Below are 20,018 nucleotides of genomic sequence, written 5' to 3' on the forward strand. Positions count from 1 at the left end.
TCACTTCATTTGTCTGAGCAATGTATAAAGGGAGGAGTTACTGACTTTAAAACTTCCACGTGAAACCCAACTGGGTTTGCTTGGAACTGATTTTCCTTTTTACTATTATAATACAGTATGTATATATATAAGTTAAATATATATAAATAAATAATATTATATCAGTTTATCTTGTTGTATGAATGAAACATTTAACACTCTTAAGAATACACAAATCGTATGTCCTGTATTACATCTGTGGATATTTTTGTGTAGTTGAAATAACTTTTTCAAGTTTATGATTCCTAGGCTGTTAAGACTAGTATCTCAAATCCTGATAAAAGCAAATCAACTCTATGCTTCTAGGGGACCAGATAATGTTTTGATTCTGATCAAAAAAGAGCAAAATACTTCTTTAGACTTCCATGTCTCTGTTGTCCATATTTACCCACTGCTGGCACACGGGGCTGCTTACACTTTGCTATGTTTCTCCATCACATAGGTTTGTAATCCAAATGCTGTAAAATGTGGTGCTTTACATTGCCTGACATAGATATAAATGCACTTTTCTCACACTTCAGTGTTGTGGTTGCTTTGAGCTGAGCTTCCAAAGGCCATATTCTGAATAAGAGTCAATGGGAATGGTACTGCTGAAAATGTGAAAACCTCAATCCTTAGTTCTTAAGTGCATTTCTAGGAGAGATTTAGTTGTGGTGTAGAACTGCAGGCAAGAATTCAAACGATTCATGTGCTCTTGACAGGGCTGTCTCACTCTGACTTCTCTTTCCAACTATTTTCATGAAAATCTCAGAGATAGGGGAAATTGAATGCATTACCAAATGCATTGGTGCTGCATTTGAAATCCAGAGTTTTATAAGCTTCTGTTAATTATTTTTTTCCTTGAGGGACCTGCTGACCTAAATAATGATCTTTCTATAGGAAAGATTATGGAAGTATGTGTAATGTAGTTAGGAGCCAGGTGGGTGGTGAGGCTCTGTGTGGTTGAATGTTTACGTTTGAGAAAGGCTTTTGGACCTGGTTTGGAAAAACACCAGTCAGGGAATAGTGCCTGCACAAAAATTCTTGCTATGGAGGTGGGATGGGAGGTGAATGTAAAGGTGCAGGAGTCAAAAATGAGTTTGAACTCATCCAAGACCATGGGTAGAGGGAAGCCCCTGTTCTCCAGCTCTGTGTCTTTGCCTGCCTTGTGACAAGGGTGCCAAGTTTAGAAGCTGGAAAAATGCCATGTTACTCTTTTGTACAGGTATTTTGTTCCAGAGTTGTGACAGTGAAGAAGGAGCCTTCTTGGGGATCCAGTACTGAAGTACGAAGTGTCTCCATTAGGAGACTCTGTTAGTGTTTCCAGTTTGCATGTGAGGAAATGAGGAACGTTAAGATAATAATGTTATCTGCGGGCAGTAAGTAGGCAAATTGTGACCCACCTGGGATCAGATTCCAATCTCCTGAGCCTCATGCAGCACTTTGTTTTCTCTTCCATCAAAGTGCCTTTTTCTGCTGTACATCTTAATTAGCAGCTTATGCTGATCTAACAACTAAGAAAGAGCTCCATAGTGCAAACAATAACAGTATGGGCAGATATGAGTATAAAATTGTATTTTGTTTCTAATTAGAGCAGGGGTGCATGCCTCTGAGACACTTTACAATGTGCTCAGAAGGAGAAAGTGTGGACTCCAACCCATCAAGTAGGAAACTATTACTTTGGATGAAAAGCTGATGCTTTTTCGGGCAAATACAAAGGCAAGTTTCATATGTGAGAGCTGAGCTAGAAAGCTTGGACTTTTAAATACAATTCTGACTAATTCTGCCACTGTTTTGTATTGGCAATTATGCATTTTTGTAATAAGCAAGAGCTGAAGCTAAAGATTGCTGTACTCTTCATGTCAGAATGCGATTGTGCATGTTGTATTTGTGCTAGAAGGCTTGAAGCATCAGGGCCAGATGCTTTTTTATCTCTGAAATTGCTTAGGTCCATTGATTTCAATAGACTTGCACCCACATGCAGTTACAGCCAGCAAAAGCAGGCTCTTGAGTCTCAGAAATACACCATGAAGATACCGAACAACATCTGTAGCATAGCAACAGGAAAGCCTTTATGCCTTTCTCATTTACGACTGGTCTCAGACCCTGGCAGTAATAGTGAGCATATGGTGGAGGGTTTGCTTTCTTTTTGGTCATGCCAGTCAAATTGTCTCGGAGCATAATGCCGACCAAATTTTAAAAAAACAGATATGGTAGTGGTTCAAGGACTCAGGTTTGAGGAACATCATCTTTGATTCAGTGCTAAGGTTTGGGAAGACATCACACAGCAGCAGGACTTCATGATTTCTGTTTGCTTTCCATGGCATTAACCTATCCCCTGTGTCAAGTTTGGCCTTCCTGATTCCATTAGAAACCATGCCAACAGGGTCTGGCATGTTTCCTCCCAGGCAGGACTGTTGCATGCTGTGTGGGCAGCAGAAGTCCCAGGCTGCCGTCCCATGGCAGGCCCTTTCTGGGAATGAAAAAAAGTGCCTTTTGTACACAGCAGAGAAGGAGGTGCTGGAGCTGGGAAAATAGTTGGGGGCTGTGAGCAGGCAATTAAGTATTCCTCAGGATCAGCATCTCTGCTTGTGATAATCAGCACTGAGGCCTGAGATCAGTATGGCACCTGCTGATGCGGCTGCTTTTTGCCTGCTGTCAGTTGTCTCACAGTCTTATGCAAATAAACCATGTAAGAAAATGAATTACTTAAATCAAGCCATTCTGGAAAGAATATCACCAGAGATTGTGTACCAGCCAGCCATCCACCTGAAAGATGTCCTATATTTACACAAATGTAGCAATTATGTTTTCCCCAGTATCTGTGTTTTTTACATTATTTGCCTTTAATTTGTTTAAAGGCAGAGTGGGAAGCAGCATGAGTGTCGTAACTATGTCCTGTAACTACACAACCAAAAGAAATAGAAAAAAGCCTTCCGGGTGTCTTCTACATTCTGGGATTTATTAGGTGTCCATGTGCTGACAGAACAAGATGGGAAATTGCTTTCAGTGTTCATTACCATGTGAGATGGAAGAATCAAGTCTCACAAAAACACTGTAGTGCAAGAACTTGGCTTTTTTGTTTCTGCTCATCATGGGCAATTCCCTCCCTTTTTAAAAAATGGTTTTCTGGTGTCTCAGTGAATAGACAAAAGTGATTCTTTGCAGTACTGGGGAGAGCACCTTACATGTAAAGGATATTTCAGAACAAAATCTAGAGCTGAGTTTGAAGTGTTTGGTCTGTTCCTACAGCACTGCTAATCGCTAACTAAGAATAGAATAATTTGCAGTTCAGAGAAATGCTGTAATCTATTCATGCCTGTGGGAAAATACTGCTTTCACTGTGTTCTTTGGTGCAACTGTAATCATTTCAAAGAAAAGAGGTTAGAAAAGTGTGTTCTGCTGCATGTCAGCTGCAGCAGCTCTGTGTTTTCTTGGCTACTGTACTGATGTAAAACCGTCTGTTCAGGAAGATGATAAAACCAAATGTGCAAACAGAAGCAGCTTGCCAGTCGTCCTGCAATTCCATGCTAGGACGTGATGGATGAAGTCAAACTGCCTGAGTGCTTGTGTTACTCCTGGCTGGAAAGGCCAGAGAGAAGTCAAAAGAGAAATGGGAGATGCCCAGACCCAGCTCCTGCTGGTGGGAGGACACCACTCTGGGACCCCCAGAATCAAACTCTTCTGTATCATGTGGCTGCAATGAAGGGAGCAGGTGTAAAGATGGGTGGGCCTTGCAGCCTGTTTGCTGAGGCAAGAAGGTTCAAATTCAGCTGAGCCATACATGGAGAAGCTTCCTAGTTGGAGGAGACCTGTGGGTTTCATGGAGAATATGCCATTTAGACCCTGCAGCTTACCTGGACAAACAGTTTGGTAGGTAATTTCTTTTGAATTTCTTCTGATTTTTTTTTAGCCAGAAGTCAAGAGCAGGATGTCAGTTTCCTTTATGCTGACTTCTCCCACCCTTCCTCTGTGAATCCACATGGTGGTGGAAAGACCTGACTGGCACAAGGGGACTGCTCTTGTGTATAGAACCATTTCCTGTATTTCTCATTGAGAAGATGAGTTTTGAAGATGCAAGCACTCTTCTTTGGGAGCAGTATTCATAGGATGAATCATGGATGCTGGCCACTGATGTAGTTGATGTTGTCTTTTTTAAACTGTAATCTCTTTAAGCAGCTAAGGAATGAAGCTGAGGCTGAGGGTTACCCAGGTCTCTTCAAGGTTACAGAGTATATTTGCAGGAGAAGCAATCTGCATCTCATTTTTAATCTTTAGAATTAATGTCAATGCAGAAGAGAGTAGGCAAGCCTCAAACAACTTTATTGTGCTTATGAATTGTGTCTGGCACAGCAACTATGATTTGTGGTTTCAGGGCATTTTTAAAGTACATGACTTTGTGGGTAAAACTTGCTCTTTCAGGTGTAAAAAAAAAGAGGACATTTAGATTAAGTGGAATGACTGAGACTTAGTCTAGAAGTTTTAAAAAAGCAGTGGAGTATTTTTCTGTATTAAACGTCAGTTTAGACTCTTTGAGCAGGAAAGCCTAAGATTAGCTTTACAGGTCTGGAAATATTGCTGGCCTGTCTGCAAATCCGGTGTTTCCCTCTTGCACAGAGCCCTTTGTAGCTGGTGGAAGGGAATGGCATTTTGCAGAACCTTCTATCAGTGGGCAACACGATCCAGCCCTGCAGCCAGGTCAGTGCAGGCTGAACCCTTGCTTGTAAGGTTAAGGGGGTGGTCAGTGCATTCTTCTCTGTAATGGTGCAGAGTAGACACTGCCCTGTCTCTATTAGATTGTGTCTGCCTTCATCAAGAGGCAGTATCTGCTCCCTGATTAGCTATATACAGCACTTGGAAGTTGGAATTTGGGTATAAGTTCAGTAACGGCACGTGTGGAATCAGAAAGACATAGAGAAATGGGGTAAAAGTCTGAGTTTTGCATTTGTAGGTACAGATATAGTGAAGGGGGATGTAAGCCCACAGAGTGTTTTTCATACCAACTTTCACAAGGGCAGCAGATCTCAGAAGGCCATTATCTACCCTATGTGTCTGAAAATAGACTCTTTGGTCTAGGGGATAAACAAAAATGATGCTGTGTTAATGAAAGCATTTGGGACCTGGTCTGGTCACATTGCTCTGGGTCTGTTTTCCAAGCAGATTGAACAAAATATTTTAGCTGTGAAATTCTGAGAAACAGCCTGTAAAATGTCAGTGCTTGCCTTTCTAGAAAGGCTACTTTCTTCAGCTGATTGATTTCCTCTGCAAGTATGCTGCTTAGTTTTGAAGATGTATGTGAATTCAGTGTGTGTCTCAATATGTGTGCCAGTAGACTCTTTGCATGGGAACTGTCACATTCACCACTTTGACTTAAAGCTGTCTTTAATTCTCCTGTTTATATCTTGCCCTCCTCTGGAGATGTTTTCTAATTTCCCCTTGATTAACAAGTATTGCTGCAGACCCTCTTCTCCACCAGTGAGCAGTGGACCCGGGCATATTGGTGAGTTTTTGGGAGATGGGCACTGCTCTTGCCCCCATACACATCTTGTGTTTCAGAGACACACAGCCTGTATATTTTATGGGGCATTGTGTCTTTCCACAGAGTCCCTGTGATTGTGTATCTCCTCTTGGTCTTGTGTAATGTGGTTGGGCTGTGTTGTGCTAGGTCATGCTTTTAAACCACAGGACTGCTGAGTGCTGATTGCAAATTGAAAAGGAAAGACTTCTTGGATTTTCAGCAGGAAAACAGTAGAAGACTTGACCTTTCTTCTTCTCCTTGGGGTGGAGCAGATATCCTTGTAGTGTTCTGCTTTGAAACAAATTGGTAAATAGGAGGGATGTTTTGATCTATAACAGGTTAGCTGCTGAGGTCTTTGTGGGCTTCCTAGGTGCTGAAGGAGATGGAGTGGAAAAGACATTTCATAGAGATGAGAACTTGGAAAGAAAATTCATGCAGAGATGTAGAAATAGCTTATTCAGGCAGGAATAACAAAATCTAGGAAAGTTAGGCCAAATGAAGCAGTGCAGGTGAAAATTTTGCCTGAGCGCAGAGAACAGGCTGTAACTATTTACCATGTTGAGGTTAGATCGGGGATGGTGTAAACTGCGAGGAGTGTAGCAGCTAGGAAATAAAAGTGGCCAAAAGGTCAGTGCTCAGAGTTAGGTAAATGAGTCATGTTGTAGGACAGGGCAGGGGCGCAGTGCCAGAGCTCCTTGGAGATGTGATTCGAGAGGTGATGTATTCTGGTGTTGTCACTGACGAGGAGAACAGGGCTGACAATGACTGGCTGCACCTTCTGTGCTAGTTTGAATTCATAGGGATTTGCTGTGATGAAGTTAGTACACTATGGTCTGCACATAAAGAGTTGGTGAAAAACTAAAGGGTTCTCTCACGACCATTGTTTTTTAGTTTTCATACTTTGCAGTATTCTGTAGCTGTGTATGATACAGGAGACAGCTTGTCTCCCCAGGTGAGGGGGAGTCTAGCAGACGCGAGCCTTGTGGGGGTCTGGAGGAGCCTCTGACCTGCCTCTTGATGAGCAGGGTGCAGAATTGATTTAAAGACACTTCAGTGGAGAGAGGCACAATGTTCAGCCCCACATTTTGTAAGAGCATGTCTTCATGTAGTGGGAACAGCATTGGTTTCAGGTATTAAATGCTACACGTGAATAAAGGGAGAGACAGTGTCTTTAAATATCTCGAACTTCAATTTGTCTTCTAGTAAACATAACTTCCTAATCCCCCTTTCTGTTTGCTGGCTGTTGGAAGATGGATTTCCGTTATCAAACGTGATTATGACCCGAGTTTTTTCCTGAGCTTTCAATATCGATTTAATGGCAAGTACTTGGGAAATACACAGTTCTACATGTTATGGGATACTTCTTTGAAATGTCTTTCTTGTAAAATAACAAATGGAACAAGATACTTGTTAGAGTACTATAGGAACAGTTGTTGCATGATTTTATTAGGAAGGATCTAAACTAGGCATAAAAGTGACTTTAAAGCCTAACTTCTGAATTACTGTTATTTTTGACCATTACATAATTCTGAGAGTACACAGCAGGAGGTGACAACACTGCCACATATCTGTCCAACCAACTTACCTATGCTTCCAAGACCAGATGTTCTATGTGTTACATATTTAAATGTGCAGTTTCACATAACTTCTTCCCCAGACCAGTCCTTTCTTATGGTCTGGATCTTGGCCTTCATACCCATGTCTGCAGCCCAGCAAACTGCTGTAATTTAGCACTGCTGCAGGTCCCTCATTGTTGTGCTGGCTGCATGAGAGCCAAACTCTGCTGCAGCATTGGATTTGCAGGACAGCAGTGGGAGTGTTAGGGGAAGAAGGTGCTAGTTAGTATGTGTGTGGGGTGCAGAATATGATCCTTAATAAGTACAGAAAACAGGTGCTGAGGATGGAGGAGTTACCAAGTTTCTAGAAAAGCTGGTGAATGGCTTTTCTAGGAAGGATAGTTTAGAGCCATGTAGTGGAAACAGTAGAACCAGCCTGAAAAATTGGCTCAGCAAGATCATGGTAGCTCAGCAAATGGTAGAAAAAAGTCCTAGGTTTTTTTCTTCTTTATTAGTGTGGTATCAGGACTGATCCAAAGTTTGGTGTGCATGTATATGTGTATGTGTGACCATGACTGGCTTTCAAAACTGTGATGGCAGAGCACAGTGTAGTATCTCTGTGAATCTTGGTCCCTTGACCAGCAGAAAGGGTGAGTGGGTTTCAGGCAGGCTGTGCTCCAAGCCCAGTTCTGCTGTTGATTTCCTGGGTGACCTCAAGCAATATAACAATAGGGGTAGTGATACACTTAGCATGCTGCAGAACCATGCAGCAAGTCTGCTGTCCTTACATGTGTGATAGTAGTGTTGCTGTTGGGAAAACTAGTTTCATAAACAAAAACAAGCTTTCAGAGAAGACTTGGCATAATTTGAGAGAGGCCTATGGTTTACTGCCTGCAGAGCACTGAGGAGTAACTAGTAAAAGCTGCTTGAAGTCCTAGCCAGATGATACAGCCAAACTGTCATCATCATTGCACATCACAAAAGCTGTTTAGAAGGAGATTTACCTGTTTGTTCATTCATGGCTTAGACCAACAACAACACCCTGCAATAGCAGCCACATTTGTGCAAACATTTCCTCATTCTGTGATGAAAGCACTCATATTGGCAGGTTAGGAAATGATTATATTAAAAGGTTTTGCCTATAGCTGTGGAGCTGGTTAAGTAATATGCTATTAAGCTCAATTAGAGTGGTACAGTAAAAACAGATGTAATACTTGTGCAAGGAAAGAGCATGTAAAGACCTGAATAAATGAGGTGTTACGAATAATGCTCCTTTATGTGAGTAGAGCCACTGAAGTCAGGGCCTCTGCACCTCTGTTTCATGGTGTTTCTGTTACTGTTTTGTTGACTTTGTTTTGATGCCTTTTATTGACTGAAACATTTAAACATATTTATTTTAAAACCCAGTAACTGGAACTTGGTACCACAAATGAACAAAGTGGACAAAGCATCTTCTGGAATCCTTTATGCTTTGCTGGTATGGACTGGAAAGAGACAGCCTCTCTGTTCCCTTTCCTTCCAACTGCACAAGATTGCAAGTTAGGTTGTCCTGTGGTAACATGCCTTTTGGAGGGAGTGTAAAGCCATCCTGTCCCTGCATGATCCATGTAATATGTGGGAAAAAACTTTCTATCTAGTAACCAATGAGGACAATTTCCTGTAAGCCAGTTCTTGTGGTCTCTGGTCTCCAGCCAGATCTATTTTTACTGCCTTTTTCTTGTTTTTTTTTTCCTGCCCCCCAAATTTATTTTTTCTTGAAAAGAAAAAAGTGTCTGTTTGGCAGTGTTACTGTCATGATTCTTACATGCAGACCTGCTACAGTTCCAAAAGGCACCAACAAAGGTAACATATATTCTGATCACCTTGAATTGAAGCTTTTGAGCCACATCATAAAGTCAGCATCAGTGCATGAGAGCAGAAGAGAGAGAACATTTGCCTGTGCTGGTTATCATTGACGAGCTAAAGCCAAGTTCAAGTAATTCGGTGTTACTGCAGTCAAAAGCATTTTGGTTCTGATACTGCTGACCCTTAGGCTGATGTCATGTAAGGATCTAGGAGCGTATATAAGTAATTGCAGTAGAAGGCCTGATAATTCACCTGACTAGTGAATAAAACCAAGGAGACTGTCCAATCTGGTGTTAGTGAAGGAGGTCTGAGTGTATAGGCAGAGTGAGCAAATTAAATGGGATCCAGCTAAAAGTGCAGGAGGGTAGAGATGTGAGAGGGGAGTCATTTAGAACAGTCATTTTCCACTAATGTAAATGGATATCCTGGCTGCAGCTATAGAAATGTCATGCTGCAAGTCATATGTGTATTTAAAACCAATTTCATTTTGTTTGAACTTTCTTCCCAAGATTTAGGAATCTGTAAATCTTTCAAAAAACAGTTAACATCATGCAGCAGGAGAGTGAGTGGGAGATACGAGTCTATGATGATAGAAATTGGGCTTGAAAGGCATTCTGATAGCCAGGTTCTTAGGAGTGCTGAAGGAGAAAGGCAGGGCAATGCTGTGACAATTACTGTTTCACAGATCATAGTGTCAGCTTTGGAGTGCTTTTTCCCCCTCAACTTTGCAAATCTCATTTCTGGACTGGATCCAGAAAGCTGCATGTTCTACAAGCAAAAAGCCAGAAGCATGCAATGTATGCACGAGGCAAAGGGTGGATTTCCTAATAAAGGGACAGTGAATGTGTGTGTTGGATCTTTCAACCAGATGCCCTGGTTAGTACCCGCAGTAAGGTAATTAGATATTTAATTAGGAAGATGAGTATACCTGCTTTCCCATAGGTAGTAACAGTTGACAAAAGGCATGGAGAACTCAGCCTCAGGAGTCATTTGGAATCTGAAACACAGTTTGTACAAGTCAGATATAGCAATAGTTGTATTTTCCTCCCCTTACATTAGTGTGTTGAATGGTTGTTGGTTATGTTTTAAATGTTAGCCTGGTTACTCTAGGATGAGCACATGTGGTTCTCTGATCTTGAAAATGGGAAGCATTTAAAAAGTTGCTGTTAGGTTTTTCATGTGGTTTCTGGATACTGATCCTTGGAGCCACTGTGACACTTGTTAGTTCTCAGTGAACAAATGCTTTCATGTATTTTTAAGAAATAGATTATATTCAGAAAATGTACTGAAATCGCTTTTTTGTAAAATGAGATATTGGCAAATTTTTTGTGCTACAATGACAATAAATCATCATTGGCAGATTTGAGAGGAGGTGTGACTTCTGCCCTCTCGACAAGGTGCCACTATTGCTTTGAGACGTTGCTGGGCGGCGGGAAGAGTGTTTCTGGTCTTCACTGGACACAGCTGCAGCCTTCGCAGCAGTGGCATTGGACTGACATTTTGTTGCAGGAAATCATCTGGTTATTACATGTTATTCCTGCGAGTTGCAGTATTACTTCAGCTAAATACTGTTGGGTAGATTGGCAGTGATATTTGCTGTGAATCATCCTCGCTAATGAACCTCTTTGATAGAGAAACAATAGTTATTAGCGAGATGACATTTCTGTTGTGAATCCCTATGCCTTTTTATCTTTATTGTCCTCCGTGAGCTATTTTGCGAGTTACCATTGGGCTGAAGGGCCTCATTCTCTTCATTGTAGAATCAAATATGTTGGTGTGAGTGGAAAATGCCTTTAGTAACAGGAGGGGCTTTTTGTTATTTTTGTGCTCCAAAGGTGCTTGCTTCTGTCGTGTTTTTATTCTGTTTTTTTTTTACATTTGAGTAATCATGAATAACTGGAATACCTTGAATCAGTGATATTTTGAAATGCTGCAGGTAGACTGTTTAATGGTATTTTTGAAGTGCCAGATTTAGCAACATGGACATTAAATGATAAAGGTGATACAGTTGCCTTGGAATGCTGCTATTTCCCATCACTTTAGGAAGTGATAGGCTTCTTCCCTCCAGAAAAATAATGAAGTACAGTCTTAATTTTCAAGGCCATATATAGATTCTAGAGGATTATGTGTATGATTAAAGTTATTCTCTTACATAAGAACTTTCTCCTAGGCTGTGGCCCGAAGCCTGAGATATGAATGTGACTGTTTGTTGTCTGTCTGCTTAGACATCCTTCTTCTCTTGGTTCCTGGTTGTGCAGAAGAGATGTTAGTGAACTCAGCTTGTGTCCTAAGGAGATCAGCCTCGTGGTCAGTGAAACTGCTGAGTGAATGGAACAAAATGTGCAAAAAAGTGTTTAACATGGAGATGATCTATTACATTGTCTGGAGTCCACTATGTCTGAGGATGGGGTCCAAGGCTGGAGGAAGCACTGGTCATTCCAGCGTGGTAATGCTTACATCCCAAATACCATCTACATGGTGCATTGAGAGCATAGGAGTATGCTATTTTTAAAAAAAAGTCTCTATCATGTAACCCAGATTACATCTCTCTAGAGTAAAAGCGTGTTTATACTACAAAAAAAGGGAGTTGACATCTGTTTAGCAGCCCATCAGATAAAAGAGACAGTTCCTTTCCAGTTGCATCTGAAACACCTGATGCTTTTGGTGGAACATGCTTGGTGTGTGTGCACATTCATCTGTGCAACCTTGCTTTTCCTTGCAAAATTGAACTGTACACTATTATGCCCATCTTTGGAAACACACTGATTCCTTGTTTGACTTTAGACTGATTTGAGCTGTAGAATTCTGCCCTGCTCCCCACTCTGATTTTAAATGTTCTCCTTGAGGCAGAGGAATGAATGCTCTAGGTGAAGCATACAGGATCAGTCCAGGAGATGTCTGTGGATGTAGGTGTGGACCAGGCAGTAAAAGAAGATTCTTTAGAAGCTTGAGAATTAGCAGAGGATGTAAAGAGGTTTTGTGCTTCTATGGGTGGAAACCAGTTTGTGCCAGTACTTCCAGGGCTATCCTAGTGGTGGTTTAGCTCCTGAGAAAACATCAAAGGCCATGAGTAATTGCATTCTCCAGAGCTCCTTTCAAAAGCAGAAAACCATGATGGAAGTGATGCCACAAAGGCTCACCCAAATGGGTGTTTTTGTCTACACAGTTTCTGGCGTTTGGGCAGCTATCCTTCCAGTTTAGTAATACTGAGCCACACCTTTTGTTTCTACCCTTCAAGTCACCAAGGTATCTCTCTTGTCCTCTATTCATGCAAAGCAAGAAAGGATTAGAGACACTTTCCAGACTGGAGAGCAGGGAAGTTTCAGCAGCAAGGGAGCCACTCCAGCTGGTGCTCAGTCTCATAGCAAGGAATGCAGTGATGAGACCTGTGTGAGGAGCTGAGTTTCTCAGCAGCAATGTGAGTCACATCCCTGCTTTCCCAGCATGTGTGGGGCACTTGGCAAAGGGGTGGCTTTGCTGGCCGTTTATTTGCTGGAGACTTTTCTGCTAAAGCAGGTGCTCTGTTGAGGACTTAACCCTGGATTTCTAAAAATCACAATCCTGTGTCCTTTTTATTTCCTTATCTGCTATACATCTTAGACTTTGTCTTGTATCCTTTTCCATTTTTTTCTATTTTCTTCCAGTTGTTTTTTTTTTTTTATAGTCCCTTTATTGGAAGAGGGTATGTGTATTAGTGTAAGTTTTAGCGGCACTTCAGAAAACAGGTAGGTTCGCATTTGTATGGGAGACTTATATCCCCTTTTTGTGTTGTCCTTGTAGTAGGACAGCAAGTACGGTTTAATAAATAGGATATGAAACACCCATGTTTTGCTCAGCCTTAATGATATGCCGTGTTTTTACAAGCTATGAAACTTGATACTGCCTCTTTCATTTAGAAGGCTGTGTGCACTTTCTTTCTTTGATGTAATTCAGTTGACGGCAGTGGGGTTGTTCCTGACTTAACACTAAGAGAAATGAATAGGCAGTGAAGAGCGACACAGGTTCACACCCAGTGTGTGTTGACTCATTTGCTCATTGGCTTCTTTGTAGCAGAAAATGCTTTTAGGGTACCCCTGAGGAATGTATCCAAGTAGAGCCAAGTTTGAGATGAGGTGTGAGTTTAGCTGAGGGCTGTTCAAAGCCAGGGATTATTATATGATTTGTAATGAAGGTGAAAATCGATGTTTTCATGTGGGAAAGGACTAATATCTGCTGACCGGACCAATTAACATGCAGGCCTGTGAGTTTTTTAATTGCATTTCTAATTAAACTGAACCAAAAGGTTGTTTTAGATGTCTTCTGGACAAAGAGTTGCTGCTATGAACACATGCAACCCTGCTTGTGCACAGGGGATGAACAAGACAAATTTCCAGAGGCCCCTGCCAGCCTCAACTAGTTGTTGTTTCTGTTCTGGGAATGCACAAGGGCATGTGCTTTTATTGAAGTAGCTTGCTTCATGCCCTCCTTAGTTTTCTGACTGTGTGTTTCATTTGGGACATTTCCAGTCTGTGAAGTTACCTCATCTCAAATTTCTCCTTGCCTTCTCATTCTTTCTGCTGGGCCCCAATCTCAGATGTTGATGTTTCATCACTATGGTCTAGGAAACTGTTGCCTTTTTATGGTAGTTCTTGCACCTCCCTTAGCTCTGATTGATTTTGCAATGTGAAATAAGTTGCAGGCTCCAGCACATCAGGCCTCACTGTGGTAGGCCAGAGCTTGGCTTTATATTTGGATCAAAACATCTGAAGTGTACTTAGGTGGAGCCATCTTCTCCAGACTGCTGGTGGGCTGTCAGTAGTTTGCTTTACCTTTCCCATGCCAAAGCTGTCTAGATCCCATTAATAGTCTGGGCCTGTGGCTAAGATGCTGAACATTACTAATCCCGTCATCCAGAGAGCTTGGGGTGAAGCATCCTCTCAGCGTCAGCCAGGGACTTAAAATATGGATGATGGGTAAATCCAGTCTTGACAGCAGGCTCTTCAATGATGGTGTAGCTATGTGCTTAGTGTCTTCTGTTCCTCTGGGACTCCGAGGACAGCTTGGTCCTGCCTCTGTGTCTTTCTCGCTCAGTTTTCTCTTCAGCCAATGCTCTGTTGTGTCCTAGTTAGCTTTTTCTTCTGTGCACACAAAAACTGTATGCCTCTGAAGGAGAAACACCTTGTTCTCCTGTGGACAGCATTTTTAAGTTAATAAACAGAGATGTTGCCATTGCTCATCTAGGGGAAGAAGTAGTACTAAAACTGGTGACGTTATTGTTTAGGACTGTAATTAAACTTCCAGACTTATGCAGTACAAGGTCAATATACCAAAGGTTTATGCCTGGGAATTCAGAGCCTTTTGTTTGGGTTTTTTGTTTTAGTTTTGTAGTGGTTTGGTCTAAAATACTCATTACTGTTTATCTTCTGTGAGATAAGAATTAGGAGAAATGCAAAGCAGGCACCAAACTTGAAAGAATATAAAGAAGTTTATTAACAGACCTAAAAGAAGAACAGAAAAAAAAATTATACCACCTTCAGAACTCTCCTCCTTCCCCCACCTTCCTCCCTTCTCCCACTGACAATGTAAAAAGACAACCCTTAAGATGTTCAGTCTGTTTACCACTTCTATAATAACCTTGTTCAGTCCATTTAGAAAGAGAAGTCTCTTCTTGCTCGTGCTATGAAAAACAGTATCACAACGAGACAGCTGCCCACTTCCAAATATTGTTCAGTCCATTTAGGAAGGGGAGTCTCTCTGCTTGCGATGTGAGTCCCTTCCTCCGACTTGCAGCTTTTCCCGCAACTGCTTTCGAGGGTCCACTCTTGAAGTCTTTTGGGGTACAATTTTAAGGTTGAGCTGTTCAGAAACAAAAAAAACAGAGGCCCTTCTCCTTCCCTGGGAGCAAAGGGTCTTCCTCATCTTCATCTTTAAGACTATCTCTGGGAGCATCTCTAGGAATTGAGGTTTTTCTCCTTTCCCATTTGGAGCAAAAGTCCTCATCTGGTTCATCTGGTTCATCTCTCCCTGTCCAAGCTTCTCATGAAATTACAGCTGCATCAGCATCTGCCTATTGCTTACGAGCGGAACACTCCACCCCCCATATCTTCATGAAATTACAACGGGTACTCTGATATATCATAGCTTCACAACAGAATTTCAGCTTTAAGCATCTCCTCTCTCTCTTCCCTCAGGTTTTCAGCTCTTCACAGCAATAAAAGGGTTAATCTCACCTCGGCCTTGCAGCTGTGTGGCTTATCGCTGTTGGTCCCTGACCTCTGCCGGACAGAGGTGCCGCTTTGCTGAAATCTTGGCCGCAGTGGAGAGGGAGGGGGGGTTCCGAGCCGCTCTGGCTGCCCACGGCAAGGCAGTGGGGGGGGTTCCACAGCTGGAACAGGCCCATGGCTCCAGGCTGGCCGTGGCCCGGCCCCCGCACGGGGCCTGCAGCCACCTGTCCCAGCGCCGGAAACGAGACAGGGCTGTGGGGGGGGGAGTTTGTCTATTCTTAAGTGTGTATCACAGAGGTGGTCACAACTTTAAGTGGCTTAAAGAATTGCCCATATTCAAACTGGCCAGCTGATAGGTTCTATCAGGTCCCAGAGGAACCTGTAAGCACCCCTTGGCAAGGACATCCCTTCCGGGACTATCCTTGCTAACCTATGACAAAACCTATGGTTTTGTTTTTTGTTGTTGTTTGTTTGGTTGGTTTTTTGTTTGTTATTTTTGTTTTGTTTTGGGGTTGTGGTTGTTGTTGGTTGTTTTTTTTTTTTTTTATTAAGGATTATTTTGTTTGATGATTAGATGAACGGGACCAGAAGTAACTAAATCAGCCGGCAAACCTGCCAGTGACTGGTGTGTTTGTCATGAAAACTGTCAAGTTGAAAATCATAGACTACTAACCTTGCATCCTGCAAAGGGTAAAATACAACAAGGCTGGTTGGAGCATCTGTAGTAGCTCAGCATATGGAGGTGTATGTGTGGAGGCTTCTAAATAAATGCCGAATGTCTTCCAAGTTGGCTGAAGGGAACGGAAGGGAGAGGGGTGAGTATCTTGTAACTTTAGATGTGTTGCCATGGTGACATGAACCGATAAGCTAGAGCAGGCCTGGGAGTAATCTATAATTGAGAAGTATAGGAGAGGCAAAGTGGCATTGCTGTTTGCAGAGATTCAGGTACATAATGGGGAACCTAACGCCACGTTCATTGTGCTCAGTCTTGTCCTCATTCTGAAGAGTGCTTACAGTTTGCCTACTGCTGGTTTTCAAAGGCTGCCTGCTACTTGAAACACATATATTTGTTTCATTTTTAATAGCAAGTTGTTGACCTCTGCCAACATCTGATCCCAATCAGGGGTTTCTATGTACTGCACAAATAGGGTATACGTGCTGCATCTGGTAACCATACTGTAAAAGCAAAGCAAAGTTTGGTCTGTAACTTCTGGAACTGCTGGTTCTGTATTTCAGTTGCACTATGGAAACTGGGTAGTCCTGTAAAGACAGAACACTGAAGCCTCAAGTCAGAGATGCCACCAAGCGTATGATTTACTCTAAGTGCTTAAGTGCACTAAGTGAGGATGGATAGCCCAAGTGCCTAAAGTTATACAGATGCTTAAATGCTTTGTAAACTCAGTGTTTAAGGACTTTATCCCCAAGGATGCTGGAGAAACTTCCACTGAAATAAATGAGGATGAAGGAGTCCTCGTGCAGTTTCAGCAGCTACAAGAATTGTATGAAAGAAAGCAAGCACATTATTGCTATTACATTCTTGCATGCTTTACCATGGAAAAAATAATCAAAATTAATTCTGGGTTTGGTTTGGGTTTTGGGGGGCTTTTGGGGAGTGAGGGGGTGTGAGGTGGAACGACAGGGGTGTATTGTATGATAAGTATTTGGACAATTTAATCAGCATTAAAATCTATTTTAATTATAAAACCAGTATAGGTGGGAAGTTGAATGGGATTCCACAGACAATCCATCCTTTTGAGGTCATGAATAGCCCTTTTCATTTCCATAGAGTTTTATAAAAAATGTTAAAATAGGAAGGAAGTCTTTTCATTCAAGATCATGTTTATGATCCATCCCTTACAACAATTTTCAAACTGATGTTGCACACATTGGGGTACTTGTCTTCTAACACGATTTACAAATGTTAATGGAATTGTGCACTCTGTTTTACTTGTGTTTTAAACATGAGAGATACTTTACAACAAACAAAACATTCCTGGTATAAAATGTTGACTGTCCAGCAGATCTAGGGTATTGCTCTCTAGCCCAAGTTGTTTAAAATAATAAAAAAATCTGCTGCTTTCATCAGAAGTTGCAGTATTTAAAGTAGTAGTCTCTATCTATAGAAACTGTATTTACACCATGTAAATGAAGAACTTTGTTTTGCCGCCCCTTTGATATTTAATGATGACTGAGATTGCAGACTTGTTGGAGAGATCTTCCATTGTGTTTCAGTAATACCAGCATTTTCAGAATCTGAAAATTTTTTTGCTACACAAGTTCCCACCAAATGAAAATAGGCGCATATAGCTTGAGGCAAAACAGCATTTTTACGCCACCATGAAAGAGATCCTGGAGTTGCTAGAAAATCTGTTTGTGATATGCTTTTAGTGCTCATTTTCCACAAAAACATCAATCCTGTATAACACCTACTTATCTATATAAATAATCTTGCTCTGTGTTTGTACAGTACCTGGTACAAGGCCAACCCATTCTCAGCAGTTTCCTAAACACTGTTGTGATCAAAATAAGTAATGAGGTTTGGCTTAATAGGTGTAATCTTTCACAAAGGGGTGTTGGGGAGAAGCCTGGTCCTGGCAAGAATGGGAGAAGTTCTAATTGTATAGGGATATAAAGAATGTAAAATTCTAAGATGCAATCAGTTCTGCAGAGCAATTGAGCGCCAGTATGAGTTTGTTTGTGGTTGTATCGCTGGGTTTTTAGTACTGCTGGTGAGACATGTAAGCTGTGCCAAGCCTTGATGTGTAGAAGGCAAATCAAGTCATTCCTCACTGAGCAAATCAGAACCCCTACAGGAATGTTTTTCACATTATTCTGACTGGTTCAATGTGAGACATTTCAGGAAAGAAAAACTTTGTGAATGAACAAAAAGTTTCAGCTTCATTGCAGTTTGTCTTTGAATTGGGGGGCAGGAGTGGTAAAACCTAAGTAAACCCCATAAAGACTCAAGAAAAAGAGCTACAGGTTTGTGGATATTTTTATTCTTGCACTTTGTTTTTCCAGTTCTGATACTGTGTATCCCTTGATCTTAAGTATTTACCTCTGAGTACTTCAGAGGCTCAAAGTTTTATGCAAGTGGAGGAAAAAGGCCATGCATTCTCTCTCTCTCCTGCCCATCCCTCTGTACTCTGCTCAATTATTTTCTATGTTCATACAAATAAAAAAGATAATTGTTTTCCTCCTAACCTTACTTGAAAACAGCCCTCATTAAATTCTGTGGTGGGGAAAGGGTTGGATAGGATGCCAGTGTGTTGAAGGGCTTCTCTGTCTGGCTTGGGAAGTGCCTTATGTAAGGAGCTGTTGCACCACAGCAGAACTGAGGGAATGGGGACAGCCGGCGCCTTTGAACGTGACCGTAGCTGGGATCCCTTATAGAGATCTTGCAGTGACTGTGGTGGCCCTGGGAAAACAAAGTGATGGTTCTTCCCCACCGTCCAAAGTGCATCTGTGCTCTGCCTGTTTGGAGCTACGTGTTGTCGTGGCCTTGCTGCTGCCTGCTGGGGTGAAACTGTCACAGAGCTGCCTCCAGCCCTTTTACTACAGACAGGCAATGCAAGGGAGACAAGGCATTGTTATCCAGTAGCACCCCACTGCTTGAAGAAATGGATATATAGTGTTTTTCTGATGTTCTCCTAGCTGCTTTTTCTCACCAAACAACCCAGCTAATGCCTAGAAGATGTTTGTGGGAGTGGTTCTGAATTAAAACTTCCTGCAGTGTGTGTTGCACATCTTGGAAAGTGGAAGGTTACCATCCAGCAGACATGCTCTGTGCTACCCCTGGCAGCAGGATGTTAGCTCGGAGGGAATGTAGCAGGACAAAATGATGGTGTATTAAATTGAAAATCAGAGCAGTGGAGGGGAGAAGCAGCTGTGTTGCGAGCTGCCAAAATTGCAAATAAAATTATTTGGGTGGGTTAAGGAAGTTGGTTAGCCAGAAGTTAGAGCTTGTTCCCCGGTCCCTTTGCTGTAGTTCAGAGATTCAGTGCATAGAGTGGTGCTACTGCTGCTTAACTTTTGATTCATTGTCCTTACTGATAGAAAGTTCCTTCAATACTATCTAGATGTTTAATGCTTTAATGACCTGTATTTCATGTCCACTGCACGTGTTCTCTGTTGTGCACAGTAATCTTGTGAATATTAGAATATGATACTTTAAACTCTGCTATTGTCTGAACTTCTGTTAATTTAGTCTTTCTTTAAAGGTCTTGCTTTATTGGAGTTATTTTTATTGCTGCAGCAAACTGGATAGCCAAAGGGAATGAACTGCAAATAATCCTCCCAGAGAAAGGGCTGTTGGTCCGTGGTGGTCATGGAAGGGCTGCACTGCCCTTGACAGCTGTGCTGAGCAGAGCTGCAGCTGTGTGACACAGGTGAGGAGGGGGATGCTGCTGAAGCGCAAATGAAATCAAGATGTGTCTAATAAGGGTCTGAAGTCCCATCCTTAGTTGTATTTGGTTCAGTGGCTCAGCAATTGATTGCTTAAATAAGGGGGGGTTTTCTGCCCTGTCAGCTTTATTCTTGGCCACATCAAGTACTCTGAGCAAGCTGCCTTGGAGAATTCAGCCTTTGAGTGCTTCTAATTCAGAAAATGGATTTTCTGGATTGTGAGTAACATGTTTGTGTCCTTGTATTTCCCTGTGGTTCTGTCAAACGAAGTTTTTATCTTTCAGCTTAGAGAGACAGTGAGAGGTGGAAGAGTTGAAAAAGGGAAGAACTGCATTCACTTCAGAAAGAATTGTGGTACTTTGCACCATCCCAGAGTGCTGTGAGCAGTGATGATCCTGCTGCTTGTCCTGCAGCCTGGCGCAGGCTTTGGTGGGCATGGAAATGAACAAGCACATATTTACCATTGAGAAGCTT

The 20,018-nt window shown here is 41.9% G+C and overlaps 1 protein-coding gene across 49 annotated transcripts in view; it reads left to right on the plus strand.

The window, feature by feature from the left end:
• The window catches only part of MAP2 (microtubule associated protein 2), a 246,983-nt gene that overhangs the window by 65,174 nt on the left and 161,791 nt on the right, over positions 1-20,018 (plus strand). For 33 of the 49 annotated variants that reach the window (XR_011152198.1, XM_069021815.1, XM_069021813.1 and 30 more), the window contains exon 1: positions 19,625-19,762. The exons of the other annotated variants lie outside the window; for them this stretch is intronic. The gene's annotated coding sequence lies outside the window, so the exon portion shown is untranslated. Of the gene's footprint in view, positions 1-19,624; positions 19,763-20,018 lie in introns of those variants that run through there. 49 annotated transcript variants of the gene reach the window in all.

The sequence above is a fragment of the Aphelocoma coerulescens genome, chromosome 7, assembly GCF_041296385.1.
Source record: "Aphelocoma coerulescens isolate FSJ_1873_10779 chromosome 7, UR_Acoe_1.0, whole genome shotgun sequence".
NCBI lineage: Eukaryota > Metazoa > Chordata > Aves > Passeriformes > Corvidae > Aphelocoma > Aphelocoma coerulescens.